Source organism: Sapajus apella, unplaced genomic scaffold, assembly GCF_009761245.1.
Source record: "Sapajus apella isolate SASKATOON/1434 unplaced genomic scaffold, GSC_monkey_1.0 scaffold103, whole genome shotgun sequence".
Lineage (NCBI taxonomy): Eukaryota > Metazoa > Chordata > Mammalia > Primates > Cebidae > Sapajus > Sapajus apella.
Genome location: NW_022437043.1, coordinates 1,988,554 through 2,000,050, shown reverse-complemented (window position 1 = coordinate 2,000,050; position 11,497 = coordinate 1,988,554). Strand labels below are relative to the sequence as shown.

Sequence of the window (11,497 nt, the reverse complement as noted above, 5' to 3'; positions counted from 1 at the left end):
AGAGACGGGGTTTCTCCATGTTGGTCAGGCTGATCTCGAACTCCCGACCTCAGGTGATCCGCCAGCCTCAGCCTCACAAAGTGCTGCGATTACAGGCATGAGCCACTGCCCCCTGCCAAGCAGCACTCTTTTCATACTTCTGTTGTGGCACTATGGGAGATGGAAGGTTGAAAGGGAAAGAGCCTGCACTTTGGAGCCAAGCAGGCTGGGACTCCTCCACTTGCTAGTTGTGTGGCCATGGCCTCTGCAGTTTTTCTCATCAATAAGACAGGATTACAAAATGGCGACCTCATAGGATTGTTGTGAGCATTAAATGAGATAATAGAGACAAAAGTGACTCCCACATAGGGGGTGCCCAAATTCAAGATCTTTGTATATTTTTCTTTCTTCTTTTCTTTATTATATCTTGTATCTTTATTGATTATATTAGTCATTTGTTGGCTTGTCTCATCTGCAGATAGGCTTTGGAAGTGCTGGAATGTGTCTTGCTTATCTTTTTAAAAAACTTTTATTTTAGCTTGGGGGATACATGTGCAGGTTTGTTATACAGGTAAACTTGTGTCATGGGGGTTTGCTGTACAGATTAGTCACCTAGGTACTAAGCCTAGTACCCAATGGTTATTTTTTCTAATGCTCTTGCTGCTTTCACCCTCCACCCTCCAATAGGCCCCAGTGTGTGTTGTTCCCCTCTATGTATCCATACGTTTTCATCATTTGGCTCCCTCTTGTAAGTGAGAACTTGTGGTATTTGGTTTTCTATTTCTGCATTAGTTTACTAAGGATAATGGCCTCCAGTTTCATCTATGTTCCTGTAAAAGATATGATCTCATTATTTTTTATGGCTGCATAGTATTCCATGGTGTATTTGTACCACATTTTCTTTATCCAGTCTATTATTGACGGGCATTTAGGTTGACTCCATGTCTTTGCTATTGTGAATAGTGTTGAAATAAACATTCACGTGCATGTGTCTTTATGGTGGAATGATTTATAGTCCTCTGGTTATATACTCAGTAATGAGATTCCTGGATTGAATGGCAGTTCTGCTTTTAGTTCCTTAAGGAAGCACCACACTGCTTTCCATAATGGTTGAACTAATTTATACTGCCACCAACAGTGTATAAGTGTTCCCTTTTCTCCACAACTTCATCAGCATCTGTTATTTTTTGACTTCTTAGTAATAGCCATTCTGAGTGGTGTGAGATGGCATCTCTTTGTGGTTTTCATTTGCATTTCTCAGTATCTGTAATATTGAGCTTTTCTTCATATGCTTGTTGGCCATATGTATATCTTCTTTTGAAAACTGTCTCTTCATGTCCTTTGTCCACTTTTTAATGGGGTTGTTTTTCTCTTGTAAATTTGCTTAAAATTTCTTGTAAATGCTGAATATTAGACCTTTGTCAGATGCATAATTTGCAAATTTTTTCTCCCATTCTGTAGGTTGTCTGTTAACGCTTTTGACAGTTTCTTTTGCTGTGTAGGAGCTCTTTAGTTTGATTAGATCCCATTTCTCAATTTTTGCTTTTGTTGTGTTTGCTTTTGGCATCTTCATTATGAAATCTTTGTCCATTGCTATGTCCAGGATGGTCTTGCCTAGGTTGTCTTCCAGGGTTTTTATAGTTTTGTGTTTTACAATTAAGTCTTTAATTCATCTTGAGTTGATTTTTGTATATAGTGTAAGGAGGGGTCCAGTTTCAATCTTCTGCATTTGGCTAACCAGTTATCCCAGCACCATTAATTGAATGGGGAGTCCTTTCACCATTGCTTGTTTTTGTCACCTGCTTATCTTTGGATTCACACAGTGCTTAACACAAAGAGCTTAATGAATGTTGTTGAACTTCTCTAGTGTTCTATAGCACCCTAGGGTGACTATTATAATTAGCAACAATTTATTGACGATTTTCAAATAGCAAAAAGAACAGATTATTTTGTTTGTTTGTTTGGTTTTTGAGACGAAGTCTTGCTCTGTCACCCAGGCTGGAGTGCAGTGGCAGGATCTCAGCTCACTGCAACCTCGGACTCTCAGGTTCAAGTGATTCTCCTGCCTCAGCCTCCCGAGTAGCTGGTACTACAGGCATGTGCCACCATGCCGAGCTAACTTTTTTTTTTTTGTATTTTTAGTAGAGATGGGGTTTCACCATGTTGGCCAGGCTGGTCTCAAACTCCTGACCTCAGGTGATCCACCTGCCTTGGCCTCCCAAAGTGCTGGGATTATGGGTGTAAGCCACCACACCTGGCCAAGAACAGATTTTGAATATACTCAAGACAAAAAATGATAAATGTTTGAAGTGATGGATATGCCAGTTACCCTGACTTCATCATTACATATTATATACATATATCAAAATACCACATGTACCCCAAAATATGTATAATTATTACATGTCAATTAAAAATATATAAAATCAGTTCTCACTTCGGCAGCACATATACGAAAATTTGAATGATACAGAGAAGATTTGCATAGCCCCTGCACAAGGATGACACGTAAATTTGTGAAGTGTTCCATATTTTTAGAAGACCCCATCATCTCAGCCCAAAATCTCCTTAAACTGATAAGCAGCTTCAGCGAAGTCTCAGTATACAAAATCAATGTGCAGAAATCACAAGCATTATTATACACCAATAACAGACTTAAAGAGAGCCAAATCAAGAACGAACTGCCATTCACAATTGCTATGAAGAGAATAAAATACCTAGGAATACAACTAACAAAGGATGTAAAGGACCTCTTCAAGGAGAACTACAAACCACTGATCAAGGAAATAAGAGAGGACACAAACAGATGGAAAAACATTCTATGCTCATTGTTAGGAAGAATCAATATTGTGACAATGGCCATACTGCCCAAAGTAATTTACAGATTCAATGCTATCCCATCAAGCTACCTATGACCCTCTTCACAGAACTGGAAAAAAAAACTTAAACTTCATATGGAACCAAAAGAGAGCCCACATAGCCAAGACAATTCTAAGCAAAAAGAACAAAGCTGGAGGCATCACGCTACCTGACTTCAAACTATACTACAAGGCTACGGTAATCAAAACAGCATGGTACTGGTACCAAAATAGAGATATAGGCCAATGGAACAGAACAGAGGTCTTGGAGGCAATGCCACACATCTACAACCATCTGATCTTTGACAAAGCTGACAAAAACAAGCAATGGGGAAAGGATTCCCTGTTTAATAAATGGTGTTGGGAAAACTGGCTAGCCGTGTGGAGAAAGCAGAAACTGGACACCTTCCTGACACCTTACACTAAAATTAACTCCACCTAATACCATAAAAACCCTAGAAGAAAACCTAGGCAAAACCATTCAGGAGACAGGCATAGGCAAGGACTTCATGACTAAAACTCCAAAAGCACTGGCAACAAAAGCCAAAATAAACATATGGGAGCTAATTAAATTTAAGAGCTTCTGCACAGCAAAAGAAGCAATCATTAGAGTGAACCAGCAACCAACAGAATGGGAAAAAATTTTTGCAATCTACCCATATGACAAAGGGCTGATATCCAGAATCTACAAAGAACTAAAACAGATTTACCAGAAAAAAACAAACAAACCCATTCAAAAGTCAGTGAAGGATATGAACAGACACTTTTCAAAAGAAGACATTGATTAGGCCAACAAACATATGAAAAAATGCTCATCATCACTGGTCATTAGAGAAATGCAAATCAAAACCACATTGAGATACCATCTCACGCCAGTTAGAATGGCGATCACTAAAAAATCGGGAGACAACAGATGCTGGAGAGGATGTGGAGAAACAGGAACACTTTTACACTGTTGGTGGGAGTGTAAATTAGTTCAAGCATTGTGGAAGACAGTGTGGCGATTCCTCAAGGACCTAGAAATAGAAATTCCATTTGACCCAGAAATCCCATTACTGGTATATACCCAAAGGATTATAAATTGTTCTATTATAAAGACACATGGACATGTACGTTCATAGTGGCACTGTTTACAAAAGCAAAGACCTGGAACCTACCCAAATGCCCATTGATGATAGACTGGTCAAGGTAAATGTGGCATGTATATACCATGGAATACTATGCAGCCATAAAAAACAATGAGTTTGTGTCCTTTGTAGGGACATGGATGAATCTGGAAACCATCATTTTCAGCAAACTGACACAAGAACAGAAAATCAAACCCTGCGTGTTCTCACTCATAGGCAGGTGTTGAACAATGAGAACACATGGACACAGGGAGGGGAACATCACACATTGGGGTCTGTTGAGGAGGACCAAGAGAGGGACAGCGGGGAGTGGGGAGGTCGGGGAAGGATAACATGGGGAGAAATGCCAGATATAGGTGACGGGGGGATGGAGGCGGCAAACCACATTGCCATGTAGGTACCTATGCAACAATCCTGCCTGTTTTGCACATGTACTCCAGAACCTAAAGTGCAATAATACAATTATATATATACACACACACACACACACACACACACACACACACACACACTACTACTAATAATAATAATAAAAGCAAAAAAAAATGTTGAACTCAATACTACTTTGGGACAAACCCTTCTAGTTTGTTTTTGGAACCAAGAATTTCCATGTTGTGTCTCATAATCCATGAATTTATCACACAAATAAAGGAGTCCATAATGCCTATTTATGAATTCTCAATAGCAACTGTAATTGAAAAGAGTTCTGACAGCCCTTGGGCTGGCCTTGTCTTTCTCTGCAAGCACCATATGGGAACCCAAGTTGCAAACAAAGATACGCTTAGGGTGTTTCAAATCAGATAACAGCTAAGGAATTCCAAAGCAAGCCACACACATTGGTGTTCCTGTGATTAAAACTTATTTTAATCTAATTTTTTTCTATGACCATAGTTGAGCATTCTAAAATAATCTTGAAAGTTAGCATGGGGGCTGGGTGTGGTGGCTCATGCCTATAATCCCAGCACTTTGGGAGGCCGAGGCGGGTGGATCACTGGATGTCCGGAGTTCAAGACCAGCCTGGTCAACATGGTGAAACCCCGTCTCCACTAAAAATACAAAAATTAGTTGGGCGTGGTGGCAGCTGCATGTAATCCCAGCTACTCAGGAGAATCGCTTGAACCCCGGAGGCGGAGGTTGCAGTGAGCCGAGATCACGCCATTGCACTCCAGCCTGGGCGACAAGAGTGAAACTCCGTCTCAAAAAAAAAAAAAAGTACTGGGGCAAAAAGTGACTAAGTTAGCACAGTGACTTAGCATATGTGCAAAACGTGTTCCTTAAATGAATAAATGAATAGGTGAATGGATGTGGTTGGGTGATGGGTGAAGTTCTGTAGAAGGCATACTTTCATCTTCTCAGACACACTTCGGTCACCTTTAGGGAAAACTGAAGGGAGCTGGATCTCTTTCCTATGTAGCCAATATGTAGGGGTGGTTGCTGGGGTAAGTTAAATAGTGCCTCTTGTGCCTAACAGTATCATTTTGAAGGGGAGCACATATGGTGGTAATGATGTGGTGTGGGAAGGAAACTTTATTTAAAACCTCAGGAAAGCTTTAAGTCCAAGTTTCTTTTCTTGTAATTTTTTTTTTTTTTTTTTGAAATGGAGTCTTGCTCTGTTGCCCAGGCTGGAGTGCAGTGGCATGATCTCGGCTCACTGCAACCTCTGCCTCCCGGGTTCAAGTGATTCTTGATGCCTCAGACTTCTGAGTAGCTGGAATTACAGGCATGTACCCCCACACTCAACTAATTTTTTGTATTTTTAGTAGAGACGAGGTTTCACTGTGTTAGCCAGGATGGTCTCGATCTCCTGACCTCGTGATCCGCCCACCTCAGCCTCTCAAAGTTCTGGGATTAGAGGTGTGAGCCACTGCGCCCGGCTTTTTAAAATTTTTGGTTAAAAAATTTTTTTTATGTAGAGATGGGATCGCATTATGTTGCCCAGGCTGGTCTTGAATTTCTGGGATCAAGCGATCCTCTTGCCTTGGCCTCCTGAAGTACTGGGATTGAAGGTGTGAGTCAGTGTGCTTGGCTTCCAAGTTTCTTAATAAGCATTAATAACCCATGTCATAAGTTGGGTTCCCTGTGATGCAAAGTCTAAGACTGAGTTAGTGTGCAGGATGTTTATTCAGGAGAGCACTTGGAATCAACACTGTGGAAGGGAGAGGAGGGAAGCAGAATTTAGTGGTAACTGTAGTAGAGAGAGGAAGTGGGACAACATGGGCAAATATATGAGTGTCTAGAGGTCAAGTGTTTGGGATGTGGCTGTTGAAGGACTGGATGGGAGAAAGCAGGAGGCAGGAGGCAGCATACCCTGCCTTGTCTCTGTATTCCACTTTGCACAAGGCTGATGAACATAGATATTTCAAACAACTGAAAATGATGTCTCAACAGAAGCCTCCTTATGTGGAATTGGCTGCTGTTGCCAAGCCAGGATGCGCTGAGGATGGAAGATGAAGCAGAGCATGAGCTGAGGATGTAGACCACTCAGAGAGGCATGTCCTTGGTAAAAGAGAAAATTTATCCTGTATATGTGCAAAGAACACTCCTGTATTAGATCTTCTGGTTGCAAATGATAGAGGCCCAACTGGAGCTATCTTAGAGAAAAAGGAGGATTTGATGGCTCTCGTAGAAAACTCTGTAAAGAGAGAGGTGTAGCTGGCTTCTGGGAGGACAGGGACAAAGCCTGGTCCGTTATTAGCACGGAGAATGAAGCTTTCTTTGTGTTAATTGCCCTCTGTCAGGGGCTTTATCACAAGATTGGCCCACCAATGACAGAAACTGCTAACTCTCATCTGTCCAAATTTCATTCATTCAATTCATGAAACACGTAGCCATGGAACACCTATAACATTACAGACACTGTTCTAGGTGCTGGAAATAGTAGGAAAAGAAATGCAAGTAAATAAACTCTGTTTACATTCTAGAGGAGGAAATTCAGACAGTAAACAAAAGTAAAGAGAAATCTTTTACAGGGTGTTAGAAAGTAGTAAGTGCTATGGAAAATAAAAACCAAGCATAAGGCCAGGCATGGTGGCTCAGGCCTATAATCCCAACACTTTGAAAGCCAGAGGCTGGCAGATCACTTGGTCCCAGGAGTTTGAGACCAGCCCGGGCAACGTGGCAAAACCTCTGTCTACAAAAAAATACAACAATTAGCTGGGCGTGGTGGCTCATGCCTGTAGTCCCAGCTAGCTGGGAGGCTGAGGTGGGAGAATCTCTTGAGCCCAAGAGGTCGAGGCTGCAGTGAGCCATGATTGTGCCACTGCACTCCAACCTGGGTGACAGAGTGAGACCCTCTCTCAAAACCAAAACAACAACAAAAAGAAAAAAAAAATGAAGCATAAAGGAGGCATAGGAAGTGCTGGGGTGGGGAGTTGCAATTTAAATTGAGTAGTCAGGGTGGGCCTTACTAGGAAGATGACATTTGAACCAAGACCTGTAAGAAGAGAGGGAGGGAGCCATGCAAATAACTGAGGGAAAAGGATTGACGTTGGGGAGAACAGCAAGTGCAAAGGACATGAGCTAGGTATGTACTTGGCATCTGTGAGGAAAAACAACGGGTCTAAGGCTAAAGAGGAGTGAGCAAAGACACGAGGCCAGGGAGGTAAGAGAATATGGGGCGGATTCTCTAGAGCTTTGTGTCATAGCAAAGACTTTGGCTTTGACTTAGAGTATGAGATAGACAACGGCTAGAGGGTTTTGCATGGAGGAGTGACATTATCCGATTTGCAGTCACCTCTGGCTTCTGTGCTGAGATTGAACTGTAGAGAGGCAAGGGTAGAAGTAGGGAGACCGGTTAGGTACTTACTACAATCATTCAAGGGAGATATGATGGTGGCTTAGACCAGGTTGAGTCAGTTTTGCTGTCTAAGAGAGGTTGTTTTTGTCAAGTTCCACGTGAAAGGAGAATGAAGTCTATGGGGTCATGTGGGTCACATGGGCACAGGTATGACTGGTTACCACATTGTGAGCACTTAGGTGGAGTGGGAGAAGGGATAGTTTATATAAAATGTGGGGAGCTGTTTCTAGAAGAAGGGAAGAGAAAGCAGCAGATCACAATAGCTGTCTATTTCAGGTATTGTTTACTCAACGCTGCTTTGAAATTACAGAAGATTCTTCTGCCTTTGACTGAATAGATCTGGGAAAGATTCTTTTCCTATAACTCACACAATATATTCCACTACATCCATGGGCTAGTTTGCTGCAAAATCAAGCTAAGGTTTTTGTGAAGAACCGAGCTGTGAGTGGATTTCATCCTGACACAACGTCTTTTAGAGTTCTTGACTTCCCTCCTAGAGAAGTTTTCTTTGTTGAAATATAGCTTACTCAATTCCTCATTACTGTCACAACAAATGACTTAAATGGTTCCATATGTGTGTGCCCGGTTTTCTCAGAAACTACCTCTTTAGAATGCCACCCTGATTCTCTGAAAAGAGAATGTGTGACAAACATTACAATATTTATGTCATCTTATCTTCCGAGTGACTCTTGAAAATGCTGGACATAAATTTAGGAGTCTTAAGAGTAAAATAGGCTCTTCCGACATGGCTGTTACAATCGCAATGAAATATTCTAAAAACAGAAATGTTAGTCTTTTTTTTTAACCATGATGTAAATCCAATGACTGATCCTTAAACAGTGGTCTCTTTCCTCTCATTTTTTTTTTTTTGTCACAAAGTCATGATACGATGACAACCTCAACCATTTCAGACTGTATCCGCTGTTAAAATTGATCTCTCTCACAATGACAATGCACTCCTTCACTTCAACTCTTATTTTATACTCTGGGTTTAGATTGAATTCAACATTATCACCTTGTATCCTGGAAAAAGAAGCTGAATGTTTCTTTCTTTTGTTTACAAGCTTAACTGTGGCTTTTCTAGAATGAGATGTTTAGACTTTGTTTCTATTGCATACTCTCTGAGGACTATGAGGGACACCCAGATGGAAATAATTATCCCCAGATGGGACTAGCCGTTGTTAAGGCACCATTCTATTCACCGCTGATTCCATGGTCTACACTTTCTGATAGTTGATGGTCACCTTCTGTACCCTCAATGACCAGCTAGCGTGTATCTGCCACTTCTCTTTCTCTACTCTTCACCCATTTTTTCTCTCCCCCAGATTTAGCACAAACATGTAAATGGCAACACAAAAATTTTTTCTGAAAGACTAAATCCATGTTATATCTTAGAAACGATGTATGGTGTGTTAGATCGTTAACTTACACAGAATTATAATGTAAGAAATCATAATGTATGCCCTTAGTGCTTCTGCTATAAAGGAGAGGATGGAAGGAGACTTGTACTCCAGTGGGGAAGAGTATTTTTATCACCTGTTATTGTTTAGAATTGTTGACACACAGCTATAGTAAAAGGCAGACTAATTTTCATTCATGTTATTGTTTTCAAATCCCCTAAAGACAATGCCCTTCTTTATTGCCTGTCCTCACGGCTGACTGGTATTACTGCTTCCACTTTAGTTCACCATTTTCTGGTATCCATTAAGAAAAAAAAAAAAAAGGAAACCACATGAGGACAGCGATTTTTGCCAGTTTTGTTCATCATTGTATCCCAAGTTCCTGGAACAGTGCCCAGCATATATTAAGTGCTCAATAAATGAATATTTTTTAATGAATCCATTTATTATAAGATATTAACACAAACAAAAAAAGATATAGAATCAATTTGTAAGATATAAAGAAAAATGTAGCAAATACTCACCAAGCTGATCTAATAAATATCATTGAACACTACTAGATCCCCTGAATAAATTACCCTTGTCATCTCTTTCCATTATTCCAGAGGCTACAGCAATCCTGAATTAATCTTTATTTTACTTTTGCTACTTTACTATATTATTTGTTTTCATTCTTAATCGAGTGTGGATTACTTTGTACATACAAAAGAATGTTAGGTTGGGAGGCCGAGGGGGCAGATCACGAGGTCAGGAGTTCAAGACCAGCCTGGCCATCATGGTGAAACCCCGTCTCTACTAAAAATACAAAAATTGATTGGATGTGGTGGCGTGCATCTGTAATCCCAGCTACTTGAGAGGCTGAGGCAGGAGAATCACTTGAAACCAGGAGGTAGAGGTTGCAGTGAACCGAGATTGCACCACTGCACTCTAGCCTGGGCAACAAAGTAAGACTCCATCTCAAAAACAAAAACAAAAAACAAAGAATGTTAGGTAGATAACAAATGCCCATATATTTACTACCTAACTAAAGCAATAAATTATTACCAAGACCGCTGACATTGCTATGTTCCTCCTGATCTTAAAGGCCACATCTTCCTTCCCTTTTCTAAATTTTGTTTATCATTTCCTTGCTTATTTTTTTAGGCTTACTACATTTTAATGTATGAATATAAAATATTCTTTCATTTGACATTTTAAATTTCATGTAAATGGTAAAATATTGTATATATTCATCTATTACTTGCTTTTTGTGATAAGCATTATGTGTGTGATAGTCCAGTGCTGTGGAGACTGATTATGCTGGTTGTGTACTGCACAACTCTAGGGGGCGCTGTTTGCCCTGAGGTCTGAGTGAATGATAACCCCTGCAGATGTACAGTGCACAACCTGCTTGGTTGTACATAAGGCTGTGACACATTGTGTTTCCAACTGTGGCCACAAAATATCTCCCATCCCACAAGCTTTTTTGCAATGTGAACTTGTCATGCCCCTATCAAGAAATGGAGTCTATTTCTCCCCACTGTGGATGTGGGCGGGCCTTGTGACTATTTTAACTAATACAACATAGCAGATACTATGTTGAGTAACTTCCAAGGCTAATAAGTAAGAGATCTGTAACTTCTTCCTTTATCACTTGTAATGCTCCAAGCTATTATGTAAGAAATCTGATTACTCCAAGTCCAGAATGTTGTGAGGAAGTCTAAGTGACCGTACAGTTAAGAGAGAAGCCACTTGGAGGAGCGCTGATGTGCCAGACATGCGCATGAAGCCTTATTGAACTTCCTAGCTCAGCACGGTCACGGAATGAATGCAGCTGAGTGAATAAACCCAGCTGATACTATGTGGGGCAAAACTGCCCAGCTAAGCTCTGACTAAATTCCTCATCTGCAATATCATGAGCCAATAAAATGAAACTAGAATAGCTCTTCAAAACACTCCCACTTGTCCTGAGTTGGACTGATCAGTCATTGGATGTGGCCACCCCAGCAAGGAAGGTGATCTTGAACCAGGAAATTCTATGCAACTGAGGCAGTCCCTGAGGTCCCACCGCTGAAGGTGAACTGCCAACAGCGCTACCATAGAGTCTTTAGGTTTTTCTCTATATAAGATCATGTGATCTGCAAACAGGGACAAGTTGACTTTCTCCTTTCCAATTCGGATGCCCTTTCTTTCTTTCTTTCTTTCTTTTGCGTACTTGCTCTGGCTAGGACTTCCAGTACTATGTTGAATATGAGTGGTGAGAATAAGCATCTTTGTCTTGTTCCAGTTCTTAGAGGAAAAGCTCACAACTATTTTATTGTGTGAATATTTGCCTATTTATTCAATTCTTTTCCTATT

At 40.7% G+C, this 11,497-nt stretch overlaps 1 long non-coding RNA gene and 1 other non-coding gene across 2 annotated transcripts in view; both read left to right on the top strand.

Moving 5' to 3' along the window:
- Window positions 1-821, top strand: part of LOC116536699 — a 16,664-nt gene extending 15,843 nt beyond the window's left edge. Inside the window, exon 3 of the long non-coding RNA XR_004262762.1 lies at window positions 667-821. This is a non-coding gene — a long non-coding RNA (uncharacterized LOC116536699). The remainder of the gene's footprint in view (window positions 1-666) is intronic.
- Window positions 822-2,408: 1,587 nt separating this feature from the next.
- On the top strand, window positions 2,409-2,515 carry LOC116536812. The gene has a single exon (XR_004262803.1). It is a non-coding gene; the product is annotated as a U6 spliceosomal RNA (small nuclear RNA).
- The last annotated feature ends 8,982 nt before the right edge of the window (window positions 2,516-11,497 follow it).